Here is a 22,987-nt window from a genome sequence, read left to right as displayed (position 1 = left end):
TTTGAATCTTTTAAGTGTTTCTATTTTATGTTTTCTTGTTTATTCTTTATTTTTTACTCTCCTTTGTTGCTCCTGTAATGAATGTTATCGCTGCTGTGACACCAAGCTGAGGGACAATTAAGGGATTTCTATTTTATTTACATTTCTATTCTTCTATCTGTAATCTGTCCTGTTTTAAAGTAGGTGAAATCTTTTTTCACAGGCCAACAACATAAATAAAAAATAGTCGTCGTCGTCGTCTTCCTCCGCTTATCCGGGTCCGGGTCGCGGGGGCAGCATCCCAACTAGGGAGCTCCAGGCCGTCCTCTCCCCGGCCTTGTCCACCAGCTCCTCCGGCAGGACCCCAAGGCGTTCCCGGACCAGATTGGAGATGTAACCTCTCCAACGTGTCCTGGGTCGACCCCAAAAAAATAGTAATTCTCTTAAATGAAAATGCAATATCTCACCTATTAACTTTCATGCTTTGGAGCAGAAAAGGTTGATAAAAGCAAAATAATTCAATCACAGTTTTCTCCACTCTGATTTCCTGTGATGCTCACCTGTTCCAGCCAGACCTGCATCTGTGGGGTTGGGATCTGAGCTGAGGAAGGAGTTTGTCAGTGAGAAACAGTTGCTCACACAGGTTTGTGCTGCTGGACATGGAGAGCATCTGGACCATGCAGTTGTGTCAGGGAGGGGGATAAAAGCTGCCGCAGCCACAGAGTCACACTGACTTGAGCATGTTGCTAAACTGGAGTTAAATCATCTCAGTCTGGAAGTTGGTCAGTGCGCTTTCTATGTCAGCAGCAAACATTTACTGAGCTGTTAACTCATTCACGATGTCGTCATTCCATTGACAACTAAAGTAGTAAATTTAAAGCCAACCGTTCACTGCCAATGGTGACTAAAGTTGTCAATTGTTTAACTGTGTAGGCGTTGGAACGAGCCCCCGCACTGTGAGAACAAACATCTCAGCTCTAAAGCTGATCTTCATCCGCATATGACACATGTCACGTGACCTGGAAGCAGAAAATCCATGTGTTAGGAGATCATTTTGGGCCGCTGCTGTAAAAAAAGTGAGGCGCAAACCGGAAAAGCTTCTGCCGATCACAATTCGACAACGGATTATGAAAAAACGGATAGAGCTTGAAATGCACAGATTCTTTCCGATGTAAGAGGGGAGTCTACTCTTTGTTTTCGTTGTTTTGGCATCAACATCATCCTAGCACGCAGCATTCTGTGACTCTTAAAAAAACAGTAAAAACGGTGAGAAATGCTGGCAGCGGAGAGCTTTATCGATCAGGAAACGGCTGGCAGTGAATGAGATCAAATCCATTTCTGGGCTTCAAAGTCGACTAATTGCTGAGTAAACTTGGCGTTGTGTAAGAGGAGTGTTTTCAGTTTGTCTGAGGCATGGGAGGCAACGCTGCAAACGCTGATGTTGGTAGCATGGACGTTAATGACTAAAGATACCGTTTTTTCTCCTTGAAGCATCAACATGTTCCATCTTTGTTGAAACACCTTCCTTCTGCATCAATCGCTCTCTTCCTGGACATTTTGGGATGATGCGTGGAGTTATTTTCACTTGTTGCATTAATTAAACACATAAGTGGATACACTGCAACCTAGTGGTGAGTGGGGATACAATCGCCATGCATTATGGGAAATCTTTACTGCCAATGTGCGCTTTGAAGCAGCAAGGACTTATTTAAGACACTTGAAACTCTCGCGGGCCACATAAAATGATGTGACGGGCTTTGTGTCTGACACATGTGCGTTAAACAAACGCTCGGTCACCCAGTGTCTATTTTTTGATGCTTCGGGTGTGAGAATGTGCTGCTCTGGAGGGCGTAGAGCAGCATGAAACAGGCCCTTTAGTAAAAGTCCCTGTTTTAATCTCATGCGAGGCTCACCTTGCTCATGTTTATCCGGATACTCCGGTTGTTTGCTACGGTACAAATTACGCAGTTGTTTGCCTCCTGTGTCCTGAACAGAAAAGAATGAATTCGAACAAAGAATGCATGATGTGGCTCACTGATGTGTAATTGTCTTCTATGATTTTATGTGTTGTGTAACTTTTTGATGGACAGGTGTGAGTGCAGCTGCCATTGGTGAGGAGGAATCATGTGTGTGTTACGCTCAAGCCCCCATAATACTGGTATGGAAATTAAGCCAACATGGAATAAACAAAAATTGCAGTTCCACCCTCATCCACTGCGGGCTGGTGTCAGAAGCGAGCAAACCCTCTTTGACTCCCAACACCAATTTCACAGCAGAAATAAACATGTTTACAGCCTGGTTCCAGAACATGTTTTTGGTTTAAATGATCTAGTTTACACTCATGACAACTCTGAGGGGGGTGAATTTTTTTCTCACTCTTCTGTTTAAGTGTATTTAAAGCCTAAAATTCTGTATAATTAATAAGCATCCGACACACGTGACCACAGAGCTAGCTCCGTGGAAAGGCCTCAGTAGAGCCTCTGTCTGGCCTAGAAACTGTTCCGGGATTTTGAGTCTCTGTGTTTGTGTATTCTGTTTTGGATATTATTTGTGCAATTGTTGGACAAAATGACTTGCTGTGGCATTAATTGCACTAATAGAGCGTCCAAGGAGTCTCCACTTCATTTTTTTCGGTAAGTAAAATTATATTTATGTATTTTAGGTCACTGCCGAGCTGAGCTTAGATTTTAACGTGTACTTTTTAACCATGAAATTTAAATGTAATAGGGTAAAACCCAGTGCATTTAACATAATGCTGCACTTTAGAAAATGGGTTGAAATATAACATGTTGGTGGAGCTGGGTTCCAACTATCGGCTTGTGGAGCTCTCGGGAGACCGATGTTTTCCACCCGGTTCTACCCAGCGGTCAGCCCGGCGTATCTCTGACTCAGAAGCTCCGGAGTTGCGCACAGTTAGCTCCGGTTGTAGCTACGTAGCTACCTCCGTTAGCTTAGCTCCCACCTCCACGTTAGCTTTGGGTTAGCTTGTAGCTACATCGCTTCAGTTCGACGGGTGTCGTCATTTCATCCCAGCCTTACAGCCCCACCCTCAGCTCCACCTCCTTTCCCTTTTTTGGAATCGTCTGGGCTTGACGGGACCTGTGACACGGTCAAAATGGCGGTGGTGGGAACCTCCCAATTGGAGTCTATGGACACGAATTGTCCATATATGTCAATGGTTACACTGCACACGGTGCAAGGCTTTGGTAGAAAAGCAGCACAAGTACTGAGAACATATATTCTTCGCAGAATCATGTGGAAGCTCATGAATACACAGAATTATATGAATGATGTTTTATGCAGTTGAGTGTGACAGAGCACCAAGTGTTTGTGTGCATGGAGTAAATAAGCCATAAGAGAAAAGTGCAACTAATTACAAGTATTGTTTTATGATAAGAGAAGTGTGGCCATGTGCCTAACAGAGATATTAGCGTTTGTTGTTTTAAACGAATACAACAATATCCAAATCCTCTGGATGCATGGAAAGCTTTTTAACTCTAATTGCACCATCTGCCGTGCAAGAAGATGTTTTATAATCCTGCTCTGTTGCACTGCTGTGGATATAAATAAATAATCAGATAGGACAATCACTATATGATTTACTCAAGAACAACAAACGTAAATCTTTAGACGAACGAGGCTTCCACGACACCCCGAGGAAAAGGCTCATTTTAAGCTGCATTCATGTTAGCTATCAGTACGCACAAGCAACATTCATACGTTAACCATGGGAAGGAGATAATCACCGATCAATTTTGATGAAACCAAAGTCCCACCTTCAGGATTCTGATGTATAGGTCCACCACATGTCCATTACATTTTACGTGTCCTCTACATTGTGACACTGACACCAGACTTATCTTTAGGGCAAAACAGTACATTTGGAAGCATAAGAGGACACAGAGGTGTGTTTTATGTCATCATAAATGATCATCTGGCCAACTTTGACTCTGAAAAGTCTGTTTCCTTTCCTTTGACCCAAAATCCATAAGAGCCCTCACTCTGATTCCACTTCCATGTCCTCCAGGGCCTACTTGGCTTGGGGCTTGTGATCCTGTTGATCCTGCTGTAGGCTCCCTGGATCAACGGGGTATTTGCTTGCAACACATCATGTGCTGTCACAAGGTCAGCAGCCCTTTCTTGTCTTCTAAATGGACTTGGTTTGCCGTGGGCACGTTTTAACATGCCTGGAAGTGATCTCAAACTGCAGTTTGGAGGTGTGGATAAAAATGCCAAATAACAGCCGCATTTAGAGGCTGATGGAGTAATTTTTGTGAACAGTTAATTAACAAACTACATAGCACACACACACACACACACACACACACACACACCACTTAAATGGAGAAACGGCAGGGCACTTTTGAGTCTGGATGATTTCTCTTCACTCCCTTCAGCAGAGAAAAGAGAGGAAGGTTTTTTGCAGGAGATGAGCGACTCAGCCGTATCGTTTTGTGTCGGCCTACGAGTGACCGAGCCACCCGGAGGCGTGGCCGAGACTCGGCTTCTTTTATACTCCCCAGCAAGCGTGCAGCAGACTATGTACTCTTTTAGCCAATAGCAAGGACTGATTGAAATTCAAATGTAGAGCAGACTTTTAACTTGAAGAGGGAGAACTAATGACAGTTTTAGGCAGATTATTTAAATTTTTAGAGAAGCATTAAAATGCCAAAATAATGACTACAAATCTACAGCACTAGTACAAACTAATTTATAATGTTTATCTGCTGGGAACAGGTCATGTGGGGATTGCTCTTTATTTTGGTTAGCCAAGGTTTGATTTAAAGCATGCATATGTTTTATATCAGTAAAATCTCACCTCTCTAATCTGCCTGATTACTGGACATTAACTGTTTGTGTGTGTGTGTGTGTGTGTGTGTGTGTGTGTGTGTGTGTGTGTGTGTGTGTGTGTGTGTGTGTGCGTGCGTGCGTGCGTGCGTGCATGTGTGTGTGTGTGTGTGTGGTTTCCTTACACACACTCAACATGGAGAAAGTAAAAGTACACCTCAACACTTTGGTCCTTGAGCCAACACCAGGACACTGAGTGGGTGAGTGTGGCACAGCATCACAAGCGCCCCACAACCTTTCGTCCTAAGTTTAATTACATGGCTGGCCTATGCACCTCTCTCATTTCATCTACCCATCTAATTGCTGCCACACTAGACCTGATAACATGGCCTCTGGTCTTGATGTTCTGTGGGAAGAGTAAATTAGACAATACATCTGCAGTGGGGTGGCAGTCTGGCTGCACTACACCTTTAATTTCGTAGTGGAACTCCATGAAAATTGGAGTGCTGCCATTAGGAGTAGTAATTCACATTAAAAGCTGCAGGGCTAAATCCAATTTACTTTGCATGTTTTTAGCTTTAAGTCGTATTATTTACTATCACTATCACATCACTGTAGCTGCAAAGTCAGATGGAAAATTGTAAGCACCAGAACCCACTGACCTCACAAACACTTGGGCCATCAACAACACTGAGCACCGTAGCTAAATGTAAAAGTTAATATTCCTGTAATTCTGCATGATTGAGTGGCTTACGAACCCCATCCAGCCTCTACTATTAACATATCCTCCACTTTCTCTTTGGATGAGCAGCACATTATTCATTCGATATCCTTTAAATAATGCTAAACAATTTGAATGTCAAGGGCAGCATTAGACATAAACTGAAAAAATACAACTATGTTCTGTTCGACAAATACTGACAGTAGAGTCCAAAAGTCAAAGGCGGATGAGGTGCTCAGATGCTCCATGGAGAAGCAACTCCACGACTGTGTCAAACAGCTACATCACATCACTCTAAACCATGCAACAGCTGTGCGGTCTAGACCCCTATGTGGGTCTAAAACTGGAGAAGCAGACAGCAGAGGTGGACATGCACTATGTGGAGTTTATTCCCAACATCTCCTCAGAGAATCTTTTCCCTGCTTTCTAGCATTCTAGCTGGCTCAACCAAGTGAATGGCTTGTCCTCTAATAGTTTGCATTCCTGCTAGTAGCATAGCCTCCCTTTCATATTTTAACTTCTATATGCACGAATAAATCAGTATTTTACATGTCTGGCACCTACAATTGGGAATGAGTCCCAAAGTAACAAACTGTGAAACCTGCCATGAGGCAGGAGGCATTCTCGTCAGGGGGGTTGGCCACCTGAGTGTAGATGGGTAAAATTGTGAGTACATGTCTTTTCTGATCCATGGAAACAACCATTCATGTTTTCACGCATAAACCTCTTTATGTGTGCTGATTCCTAACCACTTCACTCCTCCCTGACCAACAGAGTCAAGTAGAGGAAATGTAAATGGAAGAAACTAAAAACCAAATTAAGTGTGGAAAATTAGCATTAATGCTACTCAAAGTAACAAAATGATGTGTTTTATTTTTCATGCAGGTTTCTTTAGCCAAGTCAACCAGGTCACATGATCACAAACCACTGTAATTGCATCACCACTTAATGAGATGCTCAGTTTAGCCTCTTCATGTATCAAATCATTTATGCATCATTAGCAAATACTAGTTCACTTCTTTTACTGTCTTATAGACAATGAAAAAGTGCCATGTACACCAACCAACAGACTTGATTTCATTGTTTTAAATTGATTCTAGTATGATACCTAGGGATGGGTACCGAATTCGGTACTTTTTAAGGCACCGACCGAATTCCACAGTACCGACCGAGCACCGATTCACGTCATTTCAAACGGAGCCTCGTTTCGGTACCCGTCCTTCACAACGAGAACTTGCCAGGACAGCTGCGCATGCGCAAGAGCATTATGTCATCGCTGGCTTCGAGCCAGTAGTAAACAGAGCAGCATGGTAGAAAGAACGCACGCTAAAGCTTGGGTCCACTTCACTAAATGTGATGGGTAACTGGGTGATGATGAAACCAGCGACAACGATCTAAGTGAGACATCCTCATCTTAATCTGCTCCGGTAGGTAAATGAAATGTTTAAGATAACGTTAGCTTGATATGTTAGCTTCCGTTTGACTAATGGTGCGTTCGCTTTCTCCTCGGAACTCCGAATTTCTGACTAGAAGAACAGAACGCGCTCTAAAGTTTGGCTTCACTTTACTAAATGCGACAGGTGATTGGGTGAAGATGAAACCAGCGACAACGATCAAAGTGTGAGGCATCATCATTTTAATCTGCTCCAGCAGTTAAACTGTTTAAGATAACTTTAGCTTGATATGTTAGCTTCCATTGCCACCGTTATCAGCTAATGGTGCGTTCGCTTTCTCCTTGGAAATTCTAACTTCCCAGTAGGAAAAATCAAATGAAAAAAAGACAGCAAAAGGAATGAAGATACACAGAAAATTTAGTTCACAGTAAAGATGTTTGCTTCAGTTTAATTATCAGCTTATAAAACTACAAGGACGATGTTAAAATACAAACAGTTGAATGTTATTTATCGTGATATTTATCAAATATTGTTATACATTGAGAAATATATATATATTTAATTATAAAAGACAATTAAAATAATAAACACTCAAAAGTATCGAAAATTGGTACCGTTAAGTACCGGTATCGATTCCTAGGTACCAGGAATTAGTACCGAATCGATTCAAATGTCAAAGGTACCCATCCCTAATGATACCTGCCAAACCTCTCTGTATTTTTTCCCTTCCGTCATGTTTGCTGCATTTTAGGAAACCCTTCAGAGGAAAACGGTAATAAGCAAATGCTGTTCTGGGTCCACAGTTATACAGACTCATAGAAAGATGCTAAAACAGAGTCAGAGTTTATTAGCCTCATGTCAGATTTTAAAATGCACACAATGCATGACAACATCTATTTACCAAAAGGAAGGCTGTCTCCATGCTAACTCTGTGCTGTCGGTGTACACACTTGTCAGACTACCCAGCATGTCTCTGGGCTGGAATTCTACCTGTCCACTTTGCTTTCTCCAAAAATACACAAACTGCAGCTCTGACAGGCCTGTAGATGTGCAGAGCTCCTGTGCACAAGCACTCACACACACACACACACACACACACACACACACACACACGCACACACACACACACACACACACACACACACACACACACACACACACACACACACACACACACACACACACACACACACACACACACACACACACACTCACACACACACACACACACGCACACACACACACACACACACACACACACACACACACACACACACACACACACTCACACACACACAGCCATGCACAAACACGTAACAGGCATGCATAATTGCACACGCATCACAAACAGCACCCGGCCCTGCACTGAACTGATGAAACAAGAAAAGCGGGAGCACATGAAATGACAGCTTCTTACCTCTGAATGCCTGTGATATTACTTCTCTCTCAACTTTTATTCAAACAGGCAAGCCTAGCACATTCCAAGAACACATTTTATTCACAACAACAGCCCGGGGAGATGAGATGCCCTTATTCAAGAGAAATTCCAGCTCTTACTTTGCTATAGTTCTTTTTTCTTTTCTTTCACAAATGATAAGTGTGAAGGTGCCAGAAGTAGTCAGAACTTTCTTATGTGAGCTTCTCCTAAAGAAGATACTTAAGTATAACTATTCAATGATCCTCGGTTTTAGGTATAACTAGACTCATGAAGTGAAACATAACTTCGAGTCATGAAAACTTCACTAGTCAATCACAGGCAATATGCAGATCCACGACTGACTTAACAAGGTCTGGCGTGGATTAGAGACAGGACACCTGCTATTGGGAGGGTTGGTGGCTTCCCTCCCACATGCTGAAGTTCATACGTAAGTCACGAAAAAGCTCACGTAGTCCTCGATTGTGAATCGGGGTGTGGGTGAGGGAATGTGAGTATTTTAAAAAGCATTAAATAAGATTATTTTCAGCATAGCTTCATGTGAGAATGTATAGCTTGGTTTCCATTGACTTTTCAGAGTAAAATGCTGTTGTCATATTTAAAAGTGGAACCAGGATCCAAACTGCAGACAGTGGAGGCAGAGTACTGGATAAGGTGAAACCAACAAATCAGCAGGAGGATGTTTAAGGGAAAGGAGGACTCGGAACGTTGTAACTGCTGGAAGGAAGGCAGCTGGGTGGCTTCACAGATGAAGGACAGGTGTGTACAGAACCACTGGACTCAGATGAATGCACAGTGACAGATGGTGACATCTGGAAGCCAAAACATAAGACAAGTCCTAAAAACTTAAAAATAAAACTGTAAGAAAACTCATAAATAACAAGAACAAGAGAAAATTTACAATCCGAAAGCTGCTTTCTACGGCAGTAAAAAAAGCCTCACTTTTAGACAATTTATCTTTCTTTTAGTCTAAAAAATAAAAATGATCTCTACAAAAATAGTGTTACTTAAAAAAATACTATTCTTAAAGGGACTATTAGGAAGTTTGACAGCCAAAACATGTATAGAAATAATAAATTTCTTCTTCATACATTCTCCTGCAATGCCCTGGTCCTGTAGCATGAGCCCTGGCATTTTTACTGTGATTGCCTGTTTTTCTGTAAAATCACAGAAAAAGAGAGCTGCTCGGGTCGAGCAGGCTGCTTCATGCGCGTTCACGCTCAGGCATAGCCCGTAGCATTTGCTATCAGTAGCTTTAGCAGCAGAGAGTGAGGTAGTGCCAACTCAGCGACTTTGTCGCTGTTCTTAACGCCTAGTGATGAACCTAGCTACATTTCTGAGGACCCTTAGCTACTTTCTGTAGAACTTACTTCTAGATATTTCCTGCAAATTAGCAACAAAATAGCCATTTTCGCTCTGAACCGTTCTTTGGATTGACATTGTTTCAGCTGTCATCAAGGATATAAACGTTATAGATAAATTGCATGTCATTGGTACTTTAGTTCACCTAGTAGGATGTCTGACTCTCATGTAGAAGACTTGGGTTCGACTCCAAGTGTGAACATTGTTTGTTATGTGGAGTTTTCCTTTTACATTAATGATATATGTTTTTTACCATAATAAGACGCCCACATTTTTATTTGAGACTCGCCGAAAGGCATTGAATTCACAGATAAAAAGATGTGGGTTCAACTTTCATTTTGGAACAATTTTCCAAGCAAGGGAAGGGAATGATCTGAGCATGCAGGAAGACTGACCCATCATAAACATTTGTCGGCTGTGCTGAAGAGAAAGGTACAGAACCAAATTATTTAATTAATTAGCTGCGCGTTCTCCTGTCCTCTGTCCTCGGGGCCACACACACACACACACACACACACACACACACACACACACACACTGCACGTTCGGCCGGCCGACGAGAAAGTGCAGCTGCAGAGACAGAGGCACATTATTTTTATTAATTTGCTGTGTTCTTCTGTCCTCCGGGCCACACACACATGGGACTGTATCAGCTGTTATTTTCGTTAAGGAGTGTGCACGTAAAGCATGCACACCTCGTGCACGAGCCCACTTTTGAAGCTGCAGTTACGCGTTAGGCCTGAGTGGCAATTGCGAGCATAAAACTTCAAACTTCCTTGCAGTCCCTTTAAATATGATCCAGATGTTCTTGTTTTGGGTAAAATATCGGTCTAACGGGGTAGTGGGGTAGTTTGATTTATTGGCTAGTTTTAAGAACTTCTGCTTACCCTATTGGCAGATTTATTTTTATCAAAACAATACAATATGGGTCATATTTAGGATATTTACCTTATTTTAAGTCGTGCTACTTTTCTAGAGAAGTCGGCCTGTAGATGGAGAGGGGAACTTTGTCCCATACATTGTTGAGAAAAAGCAATCATGGAAACATGTTAACTTAAGGAATCCTCTCGGGTCCTCCTGTGCAGCGCTAAAAACAGCAGCTTTAGATGCTCTGAATCAATACAATCTGCCAGCTCCAGCTCTTTCTCAATCCCCACGGGCCACACATTATGAAAAAGCATTCCATAAAAAACAAATATTACTGCTGGGATGCCGTCAACCACCGGCTAGGATCCCGCATGTGCAAACACAACACGGCTTAAAGCACGTGCAGTGACAATCTGAAAGTGCACAGTCACTGCCTGGCTAAGTCTCCTTGTTCACCGTTTGCACACGGAGACTTATTAACACAAAAACTCATTGAATTAACTGTTCTCCATGGTCATATTGTGTTTTTTATCCCTCATGCGATCAATATTAATCAGAGATGTGAATTATCTCAGCAATTCAAGACAATTAATGTGTTTTCTGTACTCCCCCTTGCCCTAAACCGAGCAACCCTCCTGCAACCCACACCTATCCATTCCCAAGGAGGCCCATCTTTTTACTTTTCCTGCCAAAAAGCTTAATTAATTGTACAGAGTGAGTCTCTAATGCTTGGATTTTTGTTTCTAGTTGATTTTCCTTTAGGGTGAACCTTGCCGAAGCCTAGCCCTGCTTATTGAATCTGCCCCTCCCCTTCCCCAAACCAGAATGGCCCTCGCCACAAATATTGACACAGTCACCCGGGGCTGTGCCAACGAATCCTGCCCCAGGGACAAAGGCATCTATGACTCCAAATGGAGAATGGCACAGCATATGAAGTAGGGGCCTGAGAAATGATGCAGAGAGGAGAAAAACAACAAGAGCATCTGTTTTACCCCTTTTTCTTGTTGTTTGGTGGAGACTTTTCTGTGCAGCACACTGTCATCGTGCTAATTCATCTGCCTGAACCCCGACTCCACCCAAATATGTTTGTTTTTGTTTTCATTGATGCTCTTTCTCCCTGACCTCTCTGGTCTGGGAAAGTGGTGGCTGATTCACAGAGTTAATGTAGAAGATACCACACGTGGTCAAGCTGATATTAATAAAACTCAGTAATTATTATTATTAAAGGGAGAACTTTAATAATAATAATTGGGATTATATTTGACACCAATGGAAAGCCTCTTTACTCACCTTTACCAAAGGCTACAGCTTGTAAGCCTTGTTTGTGAGCAGCACAGACAGTTTTCCATTCCACTGATGTTTCATCTGAAATATGAAGAGATTCTGGCTAGATTCAAACCCTGGATTAACTGGAAGTGCTACATGTCATACCTTTAGGCATAATCACCACCTAGCTCCATTAGAAATACCTAGCAGCAAAAATGTTAACAAAAGACTATCCTTATGAATTACTACACAAAAGTAATTGTAAAGTAGGGTTAGGGTCCTAACTAGCCATTAGCACCTCTTTCCTGTTGTGCATAATCTCTTTTTTTCAAAACTGAGGGCATTCATAATGCTATCTATACCAAGTAGGATGGCGAGAGTTAACTCGATCCATCCATCCATCCGTAATTGTTCGCAAGTCACAGATTGCAGTAGACTATGCCGAAAGGTCCAGACTTCCCCCTCCCCAGCCACTGGACTAGCTCTTCTCGGGGAATCCTGAGACATTCCCCGACCAGATGAGAGACATAGTCCCTTCATGTCCTAGGTCTTCCTTTAGGTCTCCTCCCGGTTGGACGTGCCCGGTAAACCTCACCACGGAGGCGTCCAGGAGGCATCCTGACCAGATGTTCGAGCCACCTTAACTGGCTTCTCTTGAAGTGCAGGAGCAGCGGGTCTACTCCGAGCCCCTCCCAGTTGACTGAGCTTCTCACACAATCTCTAAGGGAGAGCCCAAAGCTCGTGACCATAGGTGAGGGTAGGAACGTAGATCAACCTGTAAATAAAAAATTTTGCCTTCTAACTCAGCTCTCTCTTCACCACGACAGACCGGTGCAACGCCCGCATCACTGCAGAAGCAGCACCAATCCGCCCATCGATCTCACGTCCATCTTTCCCTCACTCATGAACAAGATCCCGAGATACTTAAAACTCCTCCACTTGGGGCAGGACCTCGTCCCTGACCTGGAGAAGGCATTCTACCCTTTTCTAACTCAAGACCATGGTCTCGGATTCAGGATTATTAACGTTTACACATAAAAAATAAATAAATAAATACATATACCAAACACAACAAATTATAGAAAATATTTAAACAAATTTTAACAAGTCAGAGAGCAGACTGACTAATATTTTTATAGGAGAATGGAATTAGTGTGTGAACATCCTGTAGGGTGAGGGGAAGAGGAAGAGATCTTGTTAGGGTAGGGGAGGAAGTGTGTTTTTGTACATGTAAGGAGGGAAAACTGTCTGAGGAACAATGGTGCAGCTACTGTGCAGTGATCCAGGCAAGAGCAAGCTGTCACCTGGCCCTTGGTCCATATGCACAAGCCTAACAACACACACGTGCACACGCACATGCACACACACCACAACCATCTCCATCCTTGGATCTCCTGTTGATAAATGCAATTCATAAAAGTTGCTCGCAAAAAGAAAATGACGTGAGTTAAACGAGAAGAGCAAGTGGAAGAGAGGTTAGGGCGATCAGAATGTGTGGGAAGGGAAAGAGAGAGAGAGAGAGAGAGAGAGAGAGAGAGAGAGAGAGAGAGAGAGAGAGAGAGAGAGAGAGAGAGAGAGAGAGAGAGAGAGAGAGAGAGAGAGAGAGAGAGAGAGAGAGAGAGAGAGAGAGAGAGAGAGAGAGGAGAAAAGCATCCCACTGCCAGCGGTGGTGCATGACATGTGGGTGGATATTGAAGATGTTATTAGTATCACATTTATAGGCTTTATAAAACTGTCTCTGCTGGTTTTAATATATCTTCAGCCACGCTGGCATGTGTGTTGCACTTCCACCAGCTGCTCAGATGAGTTGGGCGATAGCGAAGTCATTACTCATCATCTTGTTTCTGTTCTTATGAACCTTCCTGCTGCCCTTTGATCTCAGCGGACCATTTCATTTGAGTTGATTTATCTGGTTTTTGGTGAAGAATCCAACTTTCTGAACGATGACATGTTTACAGAAATAAAACACTTTTATGTTTTGTGATCTAAGAACATCCCATGAACTCATTCTTTTGTTCCCTAAAACCTACAAACTATTTGACAGCAAATATTCTGAAGTCATGGAAGAACAGCCAAAGCTTTTATTACATTCTGGAATAAAGGAATGAAGCCTCCATTTTCGACCTTGATGTGGACAAGAACTGAGAAGAGAAACCAGTCTGGTAGACGATCATCCATAGAGTGTTAGATAAATCGATGAATCTTTAGAGATTCATTTGGGCGTCTGAACTGGCGAAGAACACACATCATTCAGAGGGGGAGGGGCTGTTCTTGTACCTGCCAACGTGGCACATGGTGGAAATCGTGTTCATGAATCTCCAGTAATTCCTGTCGCTAAACTGGGGATTTACTCTCAGAGAAGCTGCTCTGCTTCAATCAACGGCCATGTTTGCTTTCACAGACAACGTTCTGATTTAATTATGAGCTTGATCAAATTGATTAATGCCAAATGAGAAGGAGTCTGCTGACTGTTTCGACATTCCTCTGGGATGGTTTATTTGGATCACCATCCACATGCTAACACGCAATAAACTTGCTTTTAATGCATTTGATTCTAAAACAGTAACACTTTACAATAATGGCTCCTTTATTAATGTCAACCTTTTTGTTAACTATCAGTTACTATTAATAATTCACCAAGTAACGTCAATAAAGAGACCCTGAAGTGGTACCTCCAAAACCTTTTACTTGGAGTTATTCAACCCCAAATGTTGACATAAAAATATCATCTTGGGTAAAGCAGGTTTAATATGATGTACGTTAAAAATCATGTAAACTAATGGCATTGAGTTAGGATTATGAAAGCTAATAATTTAGTAACTGTATTCTATTATCCCAGCATTTTTCAGATTTTTTAAGTTCGGTATTTGTTTTTCAAACATCTAAGCATTAAAATTGTTTCTGACATGTATTGGACGTACTTTATGTATTACAACAACGACATTTGACTGTCTTTCATTCCTGTATGTGATGGGTTTTATTAAATGAGTGTGACCGATGCCAACAAGTATAAAAGTAATAATTAACTGTCGAGTCAGTTCTCTATGGAGAAAGGTCAGGATTTAATATATCTACCTCTCCCCGCTTCATTTTGGACAGTACAGCTATATTACCTTTATCGTCTCTCATGTTGTTGTTCAATTTATTTTCAATTAGCCCTTAGAATTAGATTACAGCCATTTCCCTAAACAGTGTTTTCTGTCTGTGGCACAATCATCCGTTCATCAATCCATTCATTCAAACACTTTGGATGAATGAAGATAAAAAATATTAGGTGATTGCATTTATTATCATTTGGGGCAAAACGAGTCACATATGCATGTATTTAAACATCCCCATATTTATTTTTTATTGAATTTTGTTGTTTGTTTGTTTTGTTGCATTCTGAATGAATTCTGAATAATTTAGGACTAAAACTGATGACGAACTGAGTTTTATTTATGTATTTTTTTTACCTGTTTCACTTTTTCAGTACATCACCTTGTTGAACTAAAACAGAAAACTGAAAGTAATCTCTTGAATGATTTGTATTTTCAGAGAAATCTACCACAGACTTTGGTTGGTGTGCCTTTCGGGAGGTTACAGCCGCTGTCCGTGGTGCTGAATCTGAAACGAATCTCTGTATTTATCAGCCAAATCTGTTCATCTCTCCGGGTGACTACGTGTATCCTTCCTTTGTGAAGAAATTGAGTTACCCAACACAGGTATTAGAGCTGATAGAAATCTTTGAAAATGCTTGAATTTTATTGTAGTATTTTCATTTTTCTCTCTTAAAAGACTAAGAAACTGCAATCTGAAATAATTGAATACAAAAGCCAGACCTGCCAACCAGTTTGCAAGTATGAAGTGTGATTTTAGAGTTGGTGCAGCTAATCTCTAGCCTAGTGAACTAGACCAAAGTTTGGTCTAGGAATGCTCCATTGGAACCTCAGCAGCTCCTACCAGGACTCTGGCTAGCCAATCACAGCTCTCTAGAGGGGTTTCAAACACATAAAGAGCTGTGACTGGTCCATAATGGTGGGCCAATCATAGTGCTCTATCAGCTTAGTGAACAAATCACAGAGCTTTATCTGCTTTGTGGGCCAATCAGGGCACTCTATATGCCTGGTGGTTGGGATGATGCAACAGAGTGAAACAAGAGTATGTCACATTCATTGTCCAGTGGAATGTGGAGATCATTTGAAAGACAACGGTAGAACCCGCCCCACAACCGAGAGCCGTCAATGGAGCGTGGCTTGCCAGGCTAGCTAATCTCAGAACCAAGAAGAACCAAGAAGAACCAACATCTGTTTCAATCCTACAACTGGGAGGCTGAACTCTAGTCTGAGCATGTTTTAGTCCATAAATCACACTGAAGCATCAATTAAACTTTACGAGTTTGAGGACGGTTGCATTGAAAGGTAATATCACTAACTTACACCATTGTTAATAATAGCCAATAATATGTATTATATCACTTTATAACACTTGGTCCACCAAAGAAATAATTTAAAAAGTGCAAAAATGTAAAACTTTGTAGATTTGAACTCTATTACATGATTTGGGTTCTTTACAACACGCCATCTGCTGTTATGGAAGGATGTAGCCATCTGTTGTGTTCATGAAGATCAGCATTAATGTTGGAGGTGTGTTATTCAACTTTTGTGAACTGCATGGAAACCTTCAACAACTATAAACAAATTAATGGTGTTAATTTCATCTTAATCAACACTGACTCTGAACTCACATAACACTAACAATTTCATTCAGACGGCCAGTATTTGCTCTCTTTGATGTTTTGAATTACATCAGCTAAGGTCAAAAGTGACCCTGTTTAACTTTTCCTGCTCTAAACAGCAGTTAAACTGCTTGAGTTGAATTTAGGAGTTTCCTTTGATACCTTCAGTGATTCCTGAAAGAACAACCTCCCCTCAGGTCACCTCACCACAAAACCGTGCGGTTCTCTATTTGTTTTATTCTGAAAATATCCCCAGTCACGCTGTTTTCTTAATTCTACGCTGTTATCTGTAATCATGTCCAATGATGCCCAGATGTCAAAACCCCAACGGCGCTAACACAATAGGCTATGTTGGGGGGGGGGGGGGGGGGGGGGGGGGGGGGTGTCAACATTTGACTTATTCCGGTTTATATCGCGGTTTTGTTACCGTGTGCAGCGTTTAATTATTTAAGGAGAGCTGAAGGTGGCTATGGGAGTTTGAGTCAGGTGCGTGGAAAGAGAGCGCGCGCACTGCATGCTCAACAGATGGTAGAGAAGAGAAGCAGAGAAAAAGGAGGGAGAGATGTTTGGAGGCTCCTCATGTTGGTTTTCTCCTGTCCCTGGTTGTCATTTCGGTTTAGCGTCATCAGAACCACCTGCTCGCGCTAAAGCCTCCACAAATCACTTATTCATTTGACTCTAAACACCACAGATCTGATCACGGGAAGTCGGGAGTAGCAGCAGTACGGCGAGGTGGCACTGCGGCAGAGGCGCGCCGCTGTCGGGAGAGGCGCAACAAATAAAGCACCACCGCAAACCGGCGCGTGATCTTTCAAAGAGCTTTCTGTTGCGTGCTGCGCACCAGTACGGATGTAAGTCAACACACACACACACACACACACACACACACACACACACACACACACACACACACACACACACACACACACACACACACACACATCCCTGTCTCCCTCTGAGTCCCAAGTGCAGCTCTCTTGTACAGCCTGGCTCTTTAGCATTCAAGTGAAGAAGGTACCCACTCACTCAGGCGCACGGTGCGCAAAAGGAAAGGGAAGGAAACAGCTCCCCCAAAGCTCTAATCCAAACCACAGAGGAAACATATATCTGCCCAAAAGCCAGAGCCCCCCCCCCCCTTCTCTTTGATTTAACTCAAAAGGTAGCAACATCCCTCCCTCTCATCCCATGTTCTCTTCTCGCCAGGTCTCAGTGTCAGATGAGGGGAAGTTGGGGTGCCAGTGCGTCTGGGAAACCAAAGAGAAATGCCCAGCCACTGCGCAAAGTTCCAGGATCATACGCTAGATTATATATTCACAGATCAAACATCACCTTCTGGTCTTCTGGTCAAAAGTGTCTCGGCCCTGGGAAAGAACTGCAAAAGGAGAAAAGGCGCACAGCAGCCCAAGAGGTCCACGTTACCTGGTCGCTGTCAGTGGCAGTTATTCGAGGAGGCAGCTATTCCCCGATCGCTTCCTTGGAGACAAGTTAAGTTTTCCATCCATGGCACGTCTCAGATGGAGAAGGAGACTATTATTCATTCACGTTTCCTGCTGCGCGGAATCTTCTCCCCACTCACGTGAGACATCCCACTTTTTAGTCCGAAACGAATCAAAAGGAAAAGGAAAAAGATGAAGAATGGGACATTAAAAGGAAAACCTAATCAAACCAATGAGGGAGACGGTAACGAAACGAATCCATGAGCTCAAACAAGAACAGAACGGAGGAGTGGATGGTTTATGGATGATTTAAATAAATAAAAAACGTCGCTGTTTGTCCAGTTCAGTTAAATCCACGCCATATAATATCCATGATTTGGTGCAGAGAAGCTGAAGATATATTCCAAAGCGACGGGGGCACGCGCTGACAGGAAGTCTCACCGCAGCGGAGTGGAATAACGGCTGTTCATCTAGTGATGCCCGTGACTCCAAGTCCGGAGAAGCTCTTCATTTGAAGCAGAAAGCGAGTGATGTTGGGAGAAAACTAGACATCAGGCTGTACGTTGGCTTTCGTCTGTTCCTCCTGTCTGTCCCTCTCTTCCTGCCGGAATGAGTGCGCGTGGGTGTGCTCTCGCCTGCGCTGGCATTCGGGACCCACAGGCAGCGGCTCGCAGTCGGGCATCTGGCTCCCCTGCAGTCGCTTCTCAAGCGGAGGACAGAGATGCGCGCCCTCGCTGCCCTCCGACGGGGATCCGTCAGGCGCGTTCACAGTGAAACCACCCTCCACCCCCTCCCTCCTCTCCACACACACACACACACACACAGCCCACTTCTCCCTCCTGTTACCTCCACTGACGTCAGCCAAGTTTCCAAATACAGCGAGTGCAGATGATGTCAAAAACCCGACTATTCAGAGCATACCATCTTTGAGTTTAGTGATTTTATAAACACGTTTCTGTTGTTTCCCATCAGAACCCCCCCCCCTGCAGCAACATCCATCCTCAACCTAAACTCGTTGGGGATAGCTGGTAAAATGCTGCAGAGTCACAAGAAATCCACCAAATCTTTCCAAAAGAGCTAACTCCAGGCTCAAGCGGCCCTACAGATCAGCAACAGCTGCGCGAACAGAAACGCAAAAGCTAATCACACTGATAAAAGGAAACTAAAAGGGCCATAACGCCATTTAAAGGAAGTTCACTCTGACCCTCAACATGACTTCGCATGACCACATTCAGGAGCTGCCGGAGTCCTCCCAAGGCTGCACTTTAAGGCGGATTACGTCACAGCAAAGCAACAGGCTGTCCAAAAACCAAAGGCTGATGAAAAGATGGGCGACGGTGGAAGAGGAGTTAAGTTCCCCCATAACCGGAGGGTTGCAGGTTCAAGCCCCATCTGTCATTGTGTCCTTGGGCAAGAGACTTCACCATCCTGACCTGCAGGTGGTGGTCAGAGGGACCGGTGGTGCCTGTGTACTGGGCTGCTGTGGCTCCAACATAACTCAAAGTGTGTGTGTGTGTGTGTGTGTGTGTGTGTGTGTGTGTGTGTGTGTGTGTGTGTGTGTGTGTGTGTGAGACTGTTTGGCATCAGTTCAATGTAATTTTCACAAAATGCTATATATACTGTTTAATATGTGTTTATTAAGTTGTTCTTGTTGCAAACACCATGAGGGCGTAGGCCTAACAGCCGTTGAACCTGCTAGCGTTTCTGTGTTGCTAACCCTAACCATGAGCTACCGCAACACCACTCGCTGTGTTTGCTGAGCTCAGTTGGTTCTGCGTCCCTCATGCATGTAGTTGAGACAGATGTAGATGAACGAGCCATGAAGACTATCTGAGTTTTATTCAGATCCATCCAGGGGTTCGTGAGATGTTTTACTAACAGCAGAACAAAAAAATAAAACAACGCAACCAGATATAAAAACAAGTGATACTTTTGTTTTAAGTGGGTGAGACAAAAGAATAAAAAAGTGTCACTAAGGCTGCTTACGACTGAGCGTGGCCAGCTCAAGGCGCATCATTCAACACCCCTAAATGACCCAACTTTTATGTTTCCATCACTTCCGTATTTCACACAGCCGCTTTGTTGCCATCTTTCATGGCATCTACAGCACAGATGATCTGATTAGACTTCAGGTCTTCTTTGCTGCATATATTTGCATAAGGATGAGAAGGAGTGATGGTACATTAGTCAAATCAAGTGGTTCTTTTGACGGCTTGGGTGTGAAGGAGGAGCCGCGGCAGCAGCACGGCTCACGAGTGCTGACAGATTGCTAAGCATCCATATATTCATCTGCTGAGGATTCTTCAGCCTTCCACGCATCTGCATCTCGTCATTCATCCCTGGTCACCTCGGTGTGTCCAAATTTTGTATGCAGCAGACTCAGACTCAATAGCACAGAATGAAAATGGACTTTTCTTCAGTCAGCATAGGAGACGCACAAAGAGACGGAAAAGTCAAGTGCATACATCACCAGAGACAAAAGTGGACCTTGTTACTTTAACAGTCCAGATTTGAAATTTGCCCACCATGGGCTCATTGAACACAAATGACACAGAGAAAGTAGAAGCTATCATGGATCTGTGTGGTAGATTACAGCGTGTCTCAGTCTGGATATTAAGCTCCTGCAGCCACTGCAGCTCCATAAATCTGCTTTTAAATTAAACTTTTTCACGCTTTCTGCTATGTTTTGTTTGCAGCCGACGTCAGCTGCTACATTTCCTTTGGGTGTACACATTTATTTATATGTAAATAGCTTCCTGACTTGATTTTCTGGACTTCACTGCATTGCTTTTGTGTTTAAAAATGTGGTATTTGCATGCTTCATGGCTCAGGAAGTCGCATTACTCCAGTGGGTTGAGAGTCAATGAAGGTTCCGATTTGGTTTACTGAGTGATGCATTTTTGGCTATGGCAATATTATGGGATGGAAATTGAATCACTGTATCTTCTGATTTGTCGGGACTGAGCTGTCTTATTTTGTTTAAGTCTATTAAAAGATAACAAACGGGTTTTTATTGATCTGGCATTGTCAGATGATCTGTCAACGTCAGTTTGTCCTCCTCTCTATATCTCTTACGAGAAACTTCTCATGACTATTTTACGTTTTTCGCCTGAGAGGATTCTGCCGTGAATCCTATTTGTGGGCCCCAAAATAGGACCGAATGAAAGCACAAAGCAGATCAAAAAGCTCACCATCTGTGACTCTGATAGCCCTTCTCGTTTATTAGCACTAGAACGCGTCATTGTAAAGGGAAAGAAAAATAATTTTTCTGCTGCACACACTTGTGAGAAATTCTTCACCTTTAATTCACTTAGAGCCTGATAGGAATCTCCCTTTACAATTTATAATTTCTCATGAATAATTGAAAATGGGATTCTGATAAGGTTAACTCCTCTAATGGAAGGCACAAACCAGATAATGCCCCGACTTTCATCTCCTCCACATGCCAAATGTCCAGGATGGTGTGAGAACATCAGTCAACTGCTGCCATTCTGGCACGACAGCTGCCTCGAATAACAACATCACCGGAAGGAGACATTTTTCATTGACTTCAACGGGCTGCTTTACATCCACCCCTTAGCAGAGATGGAATAGTCATTGTCAAGACTATAAATGTTTTCCTGGGTTAAATGATTCAGAGGCAGGCATGTCTGCACATCCTTAGCTTTCAAAAGCCTTTTCAGACCACAGCTTTGGACACAATTCCTTCATTAATTTAAATACCAGCAACTTTATTAGGTACACCTGCTCAGTTTTTCACACAAACTGCTGATCTGCCACCAACTCCATAGATTTAGCCTTTTAGAAGAAAGTTTTCAGATTTCTAATAACAGCTCTCTGTGGATCTGTGGACTTAGCCATTTAGATGTGGTGAAGAAAGTTTTCTGATGTTCAAACTGAGAATCAGGAAGAGGGTGTGAAGTAACACTAAACAGTTTCCAGTTTCTTCATCCTACTGGTTGAAAGTGGAATTACGACTGTCATAAAAAGCTCTGCAGCAGCCAACTAACACTAACATGAGCCAACTAATACTAAAATAAGCCACAAAATAGTAAACCACAATGTTGGACGGAATGTTGTATTACTTACATGTCCAGTAGCAACAAAGCCAGGTCACCATCAGCTTGTGATTACATATGCTCCTTTAGCCCCCTCGAACAAGTACAGGCCTCTGTAATGTTCACTCTGGTTTTAGTTCGGTGCTTTCACCTCCAATGACTCTTTTACTTCAAGGCTCCACCATTATGCCAACAGACAAGCAAACTCATTTTTTCCTTCTGTTTGTGATTTTGTTGGCGGTTGACTAACTGAAAAAGTTAACTTTTACCTAAAACTTTTATTTTCTTATTTTTAACTCCAATTTTTAATCTTTCATCTGTTTATGAACATTTACAATTGTATCACTTTATTTTTTCTGATGTTAATTTGATTCTGTTTTGAGAGCATTTTGATTTTATGATGTTAATCTGTTTATGATTTTATTTTGTTTAGATCTATGTGAAGCACTTTGTGTTTCTATGTCTGTAAGTGCTATATAAATATAATTTTTTACTTACTTACTTACTTACTTACTTACTTAACTGCTAGCCTTCATATTAGCTACCGCAACATAAAATAGCCACCAGCAGGTAAAGAGCACCCCCGAGGGCTCCTGCCCACTTCACAAAACTTTTTAGAGCTGTTTCTGACAAGCACATGGCTGCAGAGTGCTGTCCCATGGGAAGTTTCTACCTACACAATCATTTGGTTAAAGTGGTAAAAACTGATCTGGGTATTGTACAAACAGCTGGTCCCCTGGGATTTTCACCCACAACCATCTCCAGGGTTTACAAAAATGTCAAAAGTTGGAATTCTTAACTGAGCAACCGTTTTCTGGATGACAAAGTCTTGTTGAGCTTAGGTGTCAGAGGAGTCTAGACAGACAGGTGCGGTGTGAAGCACTGCTGCCTTGCAGAGACAGTGTTGTAGGTTTGAATCCCAGCTGTGGCATTTTTGTGCCGACACACCACAGTTACAATGAAT

General features: G+C 42.7%; 1 protein-coding gene across 16 annotated transcripts in view; it reads right to left on the bottom strand.

Annotated features, from left to right (window-relative positions):
• The window catches only part of adgrb2 (adhesion G protein-coupled receptor B2), a 415,193-nt gene extending 396,150 nt beyond the window's left edge, over positions 1 to 19,043 (bottom strand). For 11 of the 16 annotated variants that reach the window (XM_070541475.1, XM_070541481.1, XM_070541480.1 and 8 more), the window contains exon 1: positions 17,949 to 19,042. The gene's annotated coding sequence lies outside the window, so the exon portion shown is untranslated. Of the gene's footprint in view, positions 1 to 17,948 lie in introns of all 16 variants that reach the window. The other 5 variants (XR_011515451.1, XM_070541485.1, XM_070541486.1 and 2 more) reach the window with 2 other exon arrangements.
• Positions 19,044 to 22,987: the final 3,944 nt, after the last annotated feature.

This window comes from Nothobranchius furzeri, chromosome 11 (genome assembly GCF_043380555.1).
Source record: "Nothobranchius furzeri strain GRZ-AD chromosome 11, NfurGRZ-RIMD1, whole genome shotgun sequence".
In the NCBI taxonomy this organism is placed as follows: domain Eukaryota; kingdom Metazoa; phylum Chordata; class Actinopteri; order Cyprinodontiformes; family Nothobranchiidae; genus Nothobranchius; species Nothobranchius furzeri.
This window is presented reverse-complemented; position numbering and strand designations above follow the sequence as displayed.